We start from the raw sequence: 14,525 nt of genomic DNA on the forward strand, positions 1-14,525 counted from the left end.
GCGGGCCTGTAGCATAACGGTACCTGCAGTGTTGGAAATTTCTCACAATGTAGCTTGAATAACATTTCCTGAATAATATCACGAATAATTTTCCTACTAGCAACGATCAGATGATCGGGACGCCACAAATTTAGAAAATCGTTCATCGGAGTCTCGTCGATTATTTTCCTCATGATGTCACACTGAATCTTATTCGGTTGCAATCGAATTAATTTTTTGAATTCGGTCAACAAAATATCTGTCGATCTATAATCAGCGTCGATTTCCTCATAATAATCAACGAAGTTTCTGAGCCACTCGTGAGGCGATTCACCATCGATAGGATTAGGTTGGCCATGATCGCCGCACATTATTACGGCGGTATTTTTCCCTCCCAGCCAAGCTAATATCGATTTTAATATATCTAAATTCACCGTGCAAATCTCATCAAATATTATGATCTTGTTGATATATTTATCGCCCATGCGTGCCGAGTCCCATGATCCACCGCTGTATTTGAAATAGCTATGGTACGTGCAAGAATTAACACCGCGCTGCTTTATTTCTCGCGCTAATCTATGTGTCGGAGTCAATACGATCATATCGGAGTTCGCAAATCAGTTTATTACTCGCGTTGTTTTACCGCTACCTCCAGGCCCATTTAGGTAAACAAATTTGCTGCGTGAAATTGGATCGAACGCAGATGCGGCCGCCGAAGGTTCTCCAAATTTACCTTGATGAAATTCATCGCAATCTTCGACATCGGCGTCTTCACAATAATCTAGGATATCCTCGTTTTTTATCCTCCAGGTTCCCCATGAGCTACCATCGGTGATTAAATTTTCCAACCTATCTTGGTATTTTTTATCGATATAAAACGAATCCGTCGCGACCCTTACTGCGATATCAGAAAATTTATTTATCATCGAGAGTAAATTTATACTTACATAGGCGAGCATCGACGATCGTAAATGCGTATATTGCGCTGATTCTCCGTCAAGGTAGCTAATCACGGTACCTAACTTTGCTCCATCAATGATAATATTCTCTCTGTTACAAAATATTCCTCGTGATACCGTATCGGCGATTATAAAATCCATCTCAGCATCGTTGATAAACAGTCTAGCGTGTCGATGTTTGTGATCAACGGATCCACCCTGAGTAAATTTGCCAATTATTTTTCTTCCTATATCTTTCGCGTTGTCACAGTCCGTCGGCAACCACACCTCGATCTGTTTTCTGTAAGATACAATCGCCTCGCTCACCGTCAACGACACTAACATCGACGAATCTAGCATATATCTCAATAACACCGTAGGGACCCAACGGCGCTGAGAGAAATGCTTGCCAAACCAAATGTAGCAGATTTTATGTAGATTTTCAGCAAACTCGAATGACGTAACGCTTTTCGAATCCGGTCATGACAAAATCAGGCAATGGTCCGTTAATTGCTACTCTTGTCATCTCGCTGGTAGGATGGCCGAATTTAGCAAAATAATCTGCACAATCGCCATATCCAAGGAAACTTCCAGGATAACACGCGCTCATGTCAACGGAAATCATATCTTCGAAATCGTACTTGGTATTCCACAATCCGCCATGGCCATACTCGATACAGCTAAGTTGAATATCAGCGAGAAACTCGTTTCTTGTAGGCTTCCATGAGTTTTTCTCTCTAGCGGCGTGAGCGGCCACAGACGGAATTGTAAAGCAATTTGTCAGTAACTGATCGGGATTCGACGAATATTTCACCGCGAGTTTTTTCATCGACTCGTGTAATATTTCGCCCCTGTAAATATCACCGCATGGCAAAATAAACTGATCATATCTTTCCTCGCTCGAGAATAACCATATCGATATTGGATCAGATGCGCTTAATTTTTTGATAAATCTAAACATGGCATCGGAATTATTATTCTCCGCAGAATTTTCCGCAGATTTACTATCTACAGAATAAAATTTGACCATACGATCCCGTGGAAATATCATTACCGATTGTGACCACGCGTGGGAATTGTGATCTACAATCTCGATTGGTGCTCCTCGGGATCTATACGGCGACGAGTATAATATTTCTCCTGATAACGTTTTCACCGTGATAGGAAATTTTAGTTTTTTACTCAATGCAGCTACATCGTCCACTGATGCACCATCAACTACAGTCTTCGCCCACGCATTAATTTTATCTAGCCTCAATTGAGTCAAACCAGATCCACGTCGAGCGTTTTTCATGTGTTCGATTACGCGCTCAGCCACGCAATTTATCATCGGTGATTCTTTCATCGCAGGTAGGTTTTTTACGTCCGGATTGTTATTTAGCCGATAAATTCCATAAACAACAGCGCTGGCTGGATAAGATCTAGCATAATAAGGGCCATCGATTCCCAGTAACAATCCTGGTTTAGAATTCTTATCGAGGACAACGTTTTTCTTACCACCACGCACCGGATCTCGTTTATCGCGAATAATCCAGGTATCGTCGGGCATTTGTGCGATAAATTTTATTCCAAAGATAAATCGCTCTTCTTTGTGCTTGGTTTTTATATGCTGGATTATTTTCTTAGCTCGCTCCAGGTTCATCGTGGCATCGATGGAATTTGTTTTCCATGTCGACCAAGTGTGAATCGCTCCATCATCGAAGAACTCTTTCTTGGCCCGATCAACTTCAGGTATAATATATTCTGCCTCATCAAGATCAAATATATCCATGATTATATTTTAGACATATGTTTAAATTATAATGCATTGCAAATGGATACTAATCTGTTCAACAAATAATTGTGACAAATCCTGCAGAGGCGATTATTGCGGCGCTCACATACATGCGATTCGGCGTGGTAGCAAAGGACCACAGCGATGTTTAGTTTGTCAAGTTGGCACGCGAGGGAAAACTCGGTTGTGTTTGGCTTGTGGAGGAAAGAATTATCGAGAATTGCGTCGGTATTACGAAAAAAAATCCTCGTCCGTGATAACATGCGAAGAAGATTATATTAATCGATTTCAAGCTAATAACGATTTAGACATATAGATTATCATATATGAGCCTGAAATCAGAGATTCCTGAATCAACAATGACACACGAGTTTAAATCTCACCCAACGATCACTGGATACGAGGCGTCGTCCGATGGTATCGTTAGAAATATTAGAACAAAGAATCGGGTCGGTAAGGTTTGTAATTCAGGTTATCTTATTTTTACCATTAACAAAAACAAAAAACGAACATGCGCAAGTTATTTTTGTCATAAGTTTGTATTTGAATGTTTTCACGGACCAATAAAAGTCGGTCTTGTTATCGACCACATCGACGGAGATAAGCTTAACAACAAGATATTCAATCTTCGCGCGGTAACTCCGAGTGAAAATTCCAAATTTGGTAATACCGGTGGCGTACGGCGACCATCTAAGGCGGTTAAATCAGTAAATCGAGAAACAAGCGAGGAAATTGTATTCACGTCGATGAGTGCCGCTGCAAGATATTTTAGTATTAATCCAGCATCGGTGCAACGTGCGACAGAAAAAATAATCAACGCGACGTTTTCCTACAAATTCGGCGAATGGTTCGAATTTTACTATATTCCGATAATATCCGATTAAAAATCTCAGGATTTTCTAAAATTAAATTGAAGATTACAAATATAAATATAAATGAACGAGGAGAATATAAATAACATCATCGAAGCCATCGAGGATTTAAAAAAAAAAATGTAAATTTATCTTCTGATTTGGACGCAGGTAAAATCCGGTCCGAATTTGAGACAATCGTCCAAGGAAAACTCGAATACAGGTACACGCTACCATCTGAATACAAGTTTATAAAGAAAATCCAGATTGCGATGTATCAATCACTTGCGACCGTCAGCGATGATCAAATCGAGGATTTTGTTAAATTATCAACGCTGGTAGAAAAAGTAAGGTCGAGTTTATCAGACGAGTATGAGTCAAGAAAAATTACCAGCTCGCGCGTCAGGCAGCTAAAAAAGCTGGTCGATGAGAGTAGAATTAGAATCGAAGATTCTTAAGATTCTCGAAATTAGAATTAGAATCGAAGATTCTGAAGATTCCTGATTCTTGCCACAAAAAAAAAACAAAATTTCTGATTTTTATTATTTCTTTTTATTCATTTTACTGAAATTGTGCAATTTTCTTGTTTCTGACTACCATTTACCCCAACAAATTTACGAAATTATATAAATTGCACAATTTGACGGGTATTTACCCCAGCAGATTCACGAAATTATGTAAATTGCTCAATTTGACGGGTATTTACCCCATCAAAAACATAAAATTACACAAATTTCTTAATTTCCCTGATTTTTATTATTTTTTTTATTTATTTACTGAATTAATTTATTTACTGAAATTGTGCAATTTTCTTGTTTCTGACTACCATTTACCCCATCAAAAACATAAAATTATATAAATTACTCAATTTAACGGGTATTTACCCCAACAAATTTACTAAATTATATAAATTACTCAATTTGACGGGTATTTACCCCATCAAAATTAAGAAATTTTACTAATTTTGAAAAATTTCCTGGTTTTTATTTAATTTTTTGGTCATTTTTCTCTGGCGGGCAGATTTTGAAAATCTTAAGAATCTTCGATTCTATTTTTTACGATCTCACCAACAAATTGATACTAAGCGTTTCCTCGCGTATATCAAGTAAATTTCCATTCTGGTCCGTCAGTTTGAAATTTATCTTCGATAATAATCGATTGTGGCATCGCAGGTAAAACGGATTTACTGGCTCCTTTATTATCAAAAATCCCGGAGAGGCGCTAGGTGAAAACGAATATAAGATAAATCCCTGCTGCACCTGCTCTGACACAGACGCATCTGCGTTATAGCTACCTTCAACGACGTCCGCGTGAAGATAAATCGCGATAACCTCCGTTATATTGACGATACCCGGCGAGATATGCCGTCCCCCTTCCGTTTGATCATTATTGTGTTTGAGAATTGATTCTGATTGTATTTTTTTAGTCCACGCGGCGTGTAATTTCGGAAATAAATCATCGATGGTATCAGTGACGGATTTTCTCATTTTATCAACGTCATAATCGGGAAATTTGAAATTTGGTAGCGTTTCCTCGGTTAATCCAAATACTCTCATGAATTTTTGTTTTTCTCCTGAATTTCTGATCAACGTGAAGCTGCTAATAGGAAGAACATAATCGGCAATTGATATATCATCGGTTATCGCCCGAATGAACATGTCGTGATAATATTCAACATCATTCGCGAGTTGATTTAAAATCTTCACACGTCCGATAATTTCGCTGCATGAACCTGATTTATTTAAGATGCATTCATGAAAGGATTCCCGCAATAAATTTAAATGTAATTTATGTTCTTGATTAAATTCGTTGATGGTTTTTCTTATCATGATGCCTTCTATGGGGTATATTGTCCTGTTAATGTTAGTAGCGTCGAAGATTTTCACGCCGGGGGGAATTTTGGGAAGAACCAACCACGAGAGAATTCTTTCGTCCCTAAAAGTAAAAGCGAACATTAACATGTTAAATTTGTGGATATTCATGATGTTGATGGCATTGTGGATTAGAGACTTGTGTTTGATAGTTCCGTACCATCCTTCGTCGGTGATAAAATCTGATTTTTTTGGCTCCGGTAGTTCTGGAGGAGCTTCCTCGTGCCAACCTGGAATAAAAACATCTGGTTTTTTTGGTTTTGCCAGAGGTGTGATTTCGGGCCAACCTAGAACTGTCCTAATCGATGATTGGTAAATATCAACGACATATGGCGATTTTACCTCGATTATCGACGACAACGTTGGTTCGTGCGCTAATATTTTTATTCCTGGCTTAGCATCGCCGGTTATGTTTGATATTCTACTGGTAAATTCCTTATCTAGTTGCTCAATTTCGTAACTGCCTGTTGGTATGCCAACGACGATCCAATCGGGAGTTCCATCGGGACGGTTTTTATTGGCAAAAACAAGCGAATTATTCGGCGATAATCTACCGAATGATTTCGATCTAACATTGGGCCAGCTGTTATAGACGCGTAACTGTGACAGCACAATTTCTTTAACGCTAATTGGTGTTGGAAAATCGATACTAAATTCTGGCTTGGTTGAGCTTGCCGATATCAGCGTTGTTATCGGCGGTGTTGTGTTTGTCACGATTTGAGCTAGTTCGGACATTATTGATATTCATTTGTTCAATCTCTGAGTAGATATTTATCATCGCGGAAAATTCTAGATCGGATATAACGCCGTCGTTGAGACTCTCAGAAAGCAGCGATGATAATTTCGAATACGCCTCGTTGACCTGGGATAGTTTACTCGTGTACAGAGATAATTTTTCGTTTGTGCATGAGGATATTTTTTTGCGATAATATTGAGAACACCGGCGATTGTCGTTGTCGACGAGATTATTATCGTTGCTACGATTGGCGCGATTGTTGTCACCGCGGATAAGATTATTCCCGCACCGGCGACTACTGCACTTACCGCGTACACGGCGACATCGATGGCAATTAATCTGCGTTGATATTTTTTTATTTTTATCTGATATTCGTCGAGGAGCTTTTTTAACGAATCCTGCCATGAACGCGCCTGATTGTATCGGTAATCCGATGCGGTCATTTATTGATTAGGTTATCTAACCAATTGCGTGCAATGTACTGGATAAATATTCGATAATTACAACATAACTGGTTGGTCCCGTCGTGGTTCTATCTGTTGGTTCTAGCGTAAATGTTTCCTCGATATTTGCAATCATCAAAATATTAAAAAATTCGTCGTGGGTGTGACCCAAGGTTATTATCTTGAATCTTATCACGGAGAGAAAAAATATTCGATATACTCCAGTAATTGACGCGGTAAAGCTAAATGTGTTATTCTCGGGTGTCCATGTACCTTTGTGTGTTTTTAACACAAATGGTACATGGCAGGGAAGATTTTTTGTTTCTACCTCGGATGGTATATTAATACGCGCTAATCTTCCAAGATTTGTCGACGATATTTTTGTGTTAATATCGTTAATTTTTGTAGTTGCGTCAAGAAGTTTCGCACTTAAATCTCGAATTTCTCCGTCGTACAATGATATATCTATCTTTTGACGCGCCAAATCGCGTACCACGTTAATATCCTCGTTAATTTTGATAATATCCTCGTTGATTTTTTTTGTTTTCTCGCTGAGGTCGTCATGTGATGTTTTATCGCTTTTCTGACTCATTACGGTTTTTATTTCGGTAATATCGGCGAAAACGTTAGTAATATCCTTGCTGACTTTTCCTACCTTATCGCTGAGATCATCGTGCGATGCTTGATCAGCTTTTTTCTTTGCTAATTCGTGTGCTGCGGAGGAATTATCGCTGGATGTTTTTATATCTTCCTCGATTTTTTTACTAAATTTAGTTAAAGTATCGTCGAGTTTTTTAAGATCGTTATTTAGCCTGTTAAGTCTTTTTGTCACTCTGTCCTGAAGATCGTCGTATAATGTTTTATCGGCCTTCAGAAGCAACGTTGCTGATAGCTCGTTGTCCTTTTTTTCCACATCCGCGATATTAGCCTTCAGGGGTAACTTCGCTATAATATCGGCGATATCAGCGATGGATTTTGATACCGAATCTGACAGGCTAGTAAATTGATTAATGCGATCGTTATATTCGTCTCGCTTGATTATATCAGTTATTTTGACGTTGCTTGTTTGTAATCTTCCTTCGCGGCTCTGAAAAACAGCAACTTCGCCAGGATCTACTTCTGACAGCGACAAAAGATTATTAATATCATCCCTCGTGGCGAACTTTGATAGATCGACGTCACCTACTTCCTTCTTCCTGTACAGGAACCTTCCGTAAATATCAACCATGATACTTATCTGCGGCGTATTCAAATACGATTCTATGATACGGGTCGGATGATTTTGAAATTGCGTCGAGAACGTTAATTGACTCAGGACCGCATATCGGTGGATCCATTAACGTCTGCGTCGGAAGTGTCGAGTACCAAATTGGAATATTTAACTTTGAAACGTAATTGACGAATTCTTTTGGCGGCGCTAGTCCGTATGAGTCAAAATAAACGACTTCGCGAGGATTAATCGCGTAGGCGACCCAGTGTGTGCCAGGGCCAGTATTTGAATCGAGATTTATTATTCCCGTCTCGGTGGGGTTTGGTTTTTCTGGTAGTTGATCCCGCATAAATACGCCTCTGAAAAATTTTATTTTTTTTTTCTTTGCTTCGCTGAATAAATCTAAGTTTGAATAGGGCGTACTAATCTTAGGCCGGATCCGTACGGGGGTCGTCTTAGATAGAGGCCGTTTCCCTTTTTTTTACCGTATCGCCCTCCCATTACTTTGTGTACTAGTTTGTCGCCTACAGCTCCGGCCGCACCTAATCCTATCGCTTTTGCAATTGCCGGAAGAGCCCCTGATAATAATCCAGGAATAGCGGCTAGGAAAGGGAAAATTCCGCCCGTTTTGACCATGTCTCTGATGGCACCTATACTAAGATTCACATGAACGCCGGAATTCGCTGATTTGGCTTTGGTGAAACGTTCACGTTGACTCTTAGTTAGCGACAGTTTGTTAGGACCGCCCTGAATTTGATCGTTTTTCAGGGTTAATTTCACACCGCATCGCTTTGCTGTTGCTGTTTGGAGTTTTTTCATCTGACCCGGGGTCAGAGTTACGCTGATGTGTTCGTATGGCATATTAATAATCGTTTAATCTAAATTTAGAAATCTTAAAAATCTTAAAAATCTTCGATTTTCATTTTAAAGTTACATTTTTTCGACAGGAGCGTCGATGATTCTCATTCTGCCGCTGATGCCTTCTAGGATCATTGTTCTATCGCTGAGAATAACCGCGATTGCTTTGTGATTAAGTCCACCTGTGTTAATTCTGGCTTTGAAATGGATATCGACAACAGATTGCTTTACCAAATCGAGATGCTCCAGAGAAAAGTAATAGATAGGATAGTGAGTATTAAAATCCAACTGTGATATTTGCAATCCGGTATCGATATTTTGATCACGACCCATGAAACTTAGCAAGCGATGATACGCGCGGGCCGTAGAATAGTTGGCAAAATCAATTGATATTTCCTCGGATGGTTCTTGTTGGCCATTTACTCTCAACGACACATTTGTTGCTCCAATGTGATCAAATATCATGTGACTGTATAATTGATTATATCTATTGGTACGCAAAAAAGCGATAAAGATATGCCTAGGTGCAGAGGTACCTTGCTGCGATGCAATACGCCAGGTAAAATCACCATTAATATTGATAGTTGTGGAATCTGTTGTTGTTGTCAGCCAAGACATAACAGATTTACCACCCTGGTTCATAAATGACAATAATTTTTCTTCCTCGATTATTGATGGAGTTATCGCTGGCATCCACAAAGTAAATTTAAGTAATCTTATCATACCATTATTTTGCGTGGCGTCATTGGGACCTATCACGCCAGTAGCGTAATCGACAGCACCTTCTCGCCAGATAGCATCGTTGCTATTTTCCTTTCTGACAAACGTAACGGTGTGTTTTGCTCCGTAGATAATTATCCTGAAATGCCTGCAAAATCCGAATATATGGGATAACGGAATAGCACAAGAGAATCTTCTGTTACCTGGTGTTAACATAGACTTTCGCGTGGCAAATCCGAGATTATAATCAGGATAAGGTTTAATGATCATATCTTCGATAGCAGCGGGAGCAGCATTAGGAGCGGCGCGATCGTTGGGTTGTCTGATAAGAAACGGCCTACTTTCGGGACGATCAGAATTATCCTTGGCAAACATCATACTAGGGCCAGCTGATCTAGTAAAATCATCCGAGTATCTAGCTAGACCTATAATCATCGTTGCTAAGTCAGTATCATTGGTAGTTGACTCAATTTCTCTTCCGTCAATCATGTAAGTGGCGCTCTTGAATAATGCCATAATACCGTTGTTAACAAATCCGACCCTAAAATCTGCTGCATAAGCGGTACCATCCGTTTTAACAACTTCCCCGATAACTTCGATATATGCCTCAGATGGAAGAAAATATCTTGTCGTATCGTGAACTTGAATTTCCAAGCGATTGGGTGTGTTTGGTTCAACTGCAACGTACGAGAAATACTGAAAATCACGCACGGAGGTGTCCTTGCCTACAGGCTCATCCATGTCAAACACTTCGTTTGACACTTGTGCGAACATTTATTATTAAGAATTTAATCTAAAACGAAGACCGCTACCCGAAATAAAACTTGTATTTGCAACTTCCTGTACTAGATCATTTATTTTTTTATTTGCTGCGTCGTTTATAACTTTACTGACATCAGCGGGCATTTCGCTGGTGCTAGGTAATTTGATAGGCTGCTTTTTTTTGCGCATTAAATTCGATATTTTACCTTTGACAACATCGAAGCCTTTACTGGCCAAATTACCAACGCCAGAAATAACAGTCTCGCCGATCTTTCCTATTGCTTTTGATGCGATTTGCTTAGCTACAGGTCCGATTTTAGGGACTATCCTTGTAACAAAACTTTTAACGATATCGCCTAATCCGTTACCGTGAATATATTTATATACGGGCAATCGAGAGTTAACTATGCGGACCTGTCTAGGTCTGCGTTGATGTTTGTGAACAATCATGTTATTTCAATTATGTTGTTTTAATCGATGAGTTCGTCAACGAGCTCTTTGTAAATGTGGGAATTGATGACACCGCCGCGGAATAATCGCTGGCAAATATCTGAGGCCTCGTTGATTATTTCAGAAGAGTTATTTCCGGCTCGTTTTCCTCCTATTAGTATTTCGAGGCGAGATACATCGTTGACAACGCTGTCAGGGCAAATGGTATATCCGCTTCCTATTTTAGGATCTTGCGGTGGTGGCGTACCTGGTCTAGGATCTCCCAGTGGTGACGCGCTTTTTCCAGGATATGATGATCTTCTTGTAATTATTTCTTTATATTCATCGACCTCCTTTTTAAAATTTGAATATCCGATATCGAGTAAATTCATTGGTTTTCTCAAACTACCAAAATAAATTAACTGCGGCCATGTTCCTGGTCCAAATGAGTCAATAAATTTTTTTTTCACGTATGTTCTTATATTCGCTGGAGTATAATTCGCAGCGACGTCTAACCTTTCACCTTCATCTTTGAGATTATCGATATTGTCTTTCCTCAAATAATAATCGGCAGATTTACTATAATCAACTTTCTCTCTTGAACGAGATACAATTTCCTCCTCAGTTAATGCTCGAACTCTCTCGTCCGCAGGTCGTTTGTAATCGCTTGGTTGAAATATTGGTTCCTGGTCGCTCTTATCTTTCTTACTTCTGGGTTTTTTCTTTTTTTCCTGAGGTTGACTTCTTTCTTTTGGTCTGGCTCCTAATTCCTGTGGTTGAATATATTCCTGTGGTTGAATATCTTCTTTCAATTCCTGTGGTCGAAATCCAAACTCCTGTGGTTGATAATATTCTTTCAATACCTGTGGTTGATAATCTTCTTCCTGTGGTTGAATATCTTCTTCCTGTGATTGAATTTTTTCTTTTGGTTTTGTTTTTCTTCTCCGTGAAGTTTTAGACTCTTCTTCTAATATTTCTGCCCCTTCTTCATTATACCGCGATTTTTCAGCCGCACTTGATAAATATAAATTATAAAGTGGATCTTTTTTACTTGCCTGCGTTAACCCAAATCTAGCTCTGAATAGTGTGTTAATCCAAGTGTCGCGTTTTTTAAATTTTTGTAATCCTACATTTGTTAAAAAAGCGTTTCTTTTACGGTAGGAATCTTCGGCAAACGCACCAAATTTTACAAGATCATCGGAAGATTGAATTGGCATTTTCATTATCACATCCCAACCACCATCGGTAAAATTTTTCTTAATTTCATCGAGAATAATTTTTTTTCTTGCGGTTCCTGAACTTTGTACCTTCGGTAGTATCCTCGGTATTTGTGCTGGCAAATCCGGTAATATTCGAGTATGTTCCTCAATATCTCTCAACACAGGAAGAATTCCACGTTTCTTGATATCCGGATCTTTCACATCACCAAGTAAGACTCGCTCGGTTGTTTCGGTGACTGGCTTTAACCACTTCGACGACACTTCGGCAATTCCAAATTCTGTGTCTTCGTGTGCTCGGACCTTTTTCTTGAATAATTCTTTTGCTGGAATAAGTTTCCTTACTGCCGCTAATTGTTCTCGCGCTATTCTGGCAGAATGAGGCTCTCCAACTGTGCTAGTTTTCCGACTCATATTATTTTCAAGTATATTATTTCAATGCGACGTAAAATGGACCAAAGCAGCCGGACAATGCAACAAAAAAAATAACACAAAAATTTATTCCCTGACTTTTATTTTTCCTGTCCTGGACGCTATATTTACTAACACACACGGCGCGACCAACCGATGCACTCGGTCTGAAATGCACGAAAATTGATCTCCGTAGAAGGCTTTATTTTTGAATTCTGAGGCTTCTACGGAGAAAGTTCGCGTAGGAAGGTTTATTTGGTCTGGAAACGAAGGTCTGTACAACTTCCCTGCTGTTCTGTTGAAGTATCTGTGAAATGATTTGCAAGTATCTGGTTTAAAGCCTCTCTCCGGTTGATTTTCTTGCGGTCTGCTTTGTACGTGCCATTGCCGACGAAAAAACAACAGACTGTACTTCTTACTAGCCTAACTACTTTTTCTTTGGTTTTTTTTTTGGGGGGGGGCACCAGACAGATGCCCCCCCTTTCCTAATTACATAAATTATTTATGTGTTTTTGTATTCCCCCAGATATGTTGTAATGTATTATTTCATCGTTTTTGTAACGTGAATTTAGGAGTTCGGGTATTTGTTCAATCCCTAGTGTATCTATAGAGGAGTATCTCCGAGAGTGATTTAGATTATCCTCTCGGTTAAACTTCCTCTATTTCGTTTTCTCTGTGACCTTGCTAGGGTCTCCTACATCCCATGTATGTTATCTGTTTGTGCTATTTGTTATGTATGCTATAATGTATTTTTGTTGGGATAGCTTGTTAAATCAGATTCTTGTAGTGTATAAGTTTTTCTACTATATTCCGTGTTCACATACCACGGAAGATCCTGTTTGTACTTTTGAATTTGGGAGAAAGGTAATTTCCCCTTAATTTTTGAATCTTAATGATTCTTATGAATGTGCTGTATCACCTTTCTTAATCAGATTAGACTGAGCTCCAGGGAGGGTTCACATTTTTTTTAATTATTATGCTTCTCCCCCATGGAGCTGGTCTATCTTTTAGTTATAAATGTTTCTAAATGTGTTTCAAAGTAATATTTGAGAGATAAAGTGAAAAAAAAAAAAAAAAAAAAACCAAGATTAAATTTAGTTGGTTTGAGTTGCAAACCAAAATTTGATTATATATTTTTTATTTAATTTTAGATCAGTTTTACATTTAAATTTTAATTTAAAAATTCAATTTCAATTCACATAAATTTTTGCTGGAGTTAGTGATAGAATAGATAGAATTTTAGTTTAAAATTTATTTTTCAAGAGGGGTTCCTTTCCAGATTCTGCCATGGGCCTGTTCACTTCGCGTAGCGCCATGTGACATAGCCCCATGGCCTCATCATCTGTACTTTCCCTCTTGAAATCTATTCTATATTAAAATTTAATAGGCCCACATATTTTAATTGTGTTTACTATAAAACTAGAAATTTTGTATAGCGTTTCTTTATTAAAATCCCCGTCAAAGTATAGTAGACTTTGCGGCTTAAAAGAGCTATTTTTATTTATTTCATTTATTATTATTGTTCTTACATTTAGTGTTTCTCTGCAGTATAAAATTATATGTCTTTTACTATAAGACCCTACTTTACACAGCGGACATTTTGGCGGTACTCTGACCATACGCCGTCTCGCTGCCACCTCTCCTGTCAACCACGCATCATGCATGTATTTGAAGGTGAGGCTTTGTATTTTCAGGGACCCTAATCTAGACCAGTGCCCCCATGCTTTCTTCCAGTTCATATATAAGTTTTCTCTTTCTACTTTAGTTATTATGTTTTTGGTCATGTCATTTCTAATCCAATTATATGAGAGTTTTTCGTCTAAGTCCCAAAATTCTTTTTTATCTCTATATTTCATTAATAAGTCTTTTATACTTTTATATTTTCTCGGTGCTTCTAGTAATTTCATGACATTATTATTTTTGTATATCCCCTCCTTATTCCGTAAAACGAACCCAAACCAATATATATATATATATATATATATATATCCCTTCCCATGATAATTTTGGATCGTCGCTCAGTCGTTTGAATCTATTTAGTATATTAGTAGTTTTTAAAATTAATGGGCTTGGTATTCCTAATCCCCCCCAAATCTCTCGTTTTATACAAAATTTCTTTTATTACGTAGTGTAATTTAAAATCCCATATATAATTAATTATAGGTTTGTCTATATTATTCAATATTACATTATTTATGTTGGTTGATTTCATTATATAGTTAAGGTTACTGTACATATAGGTTTTGGCCACTTGTGCTCGTTCCATTAAGCATAACTGCGTAAGTGACCAGATATCAATGTTCCGTTTAATCTCACTTTCCATTTT

The sequence above is a fragment of the Sinohyriopsis cumingii genome, chromosome 5 (genome assembly GCF_028554795.1).
Source record: "Sinohyriopsis cumingii isolate HCF-2022 chromosome 5, ASM2855479v2, whole genome shotgun sequence".
In the NCBI taxonomy this organism is placed as follows: Eukaryota; Metazoa; Mollusca; class Bivalvia; order Unionida; family Unionidae; genus Sinohyriopsis; species Sinohyriopsis cumingii.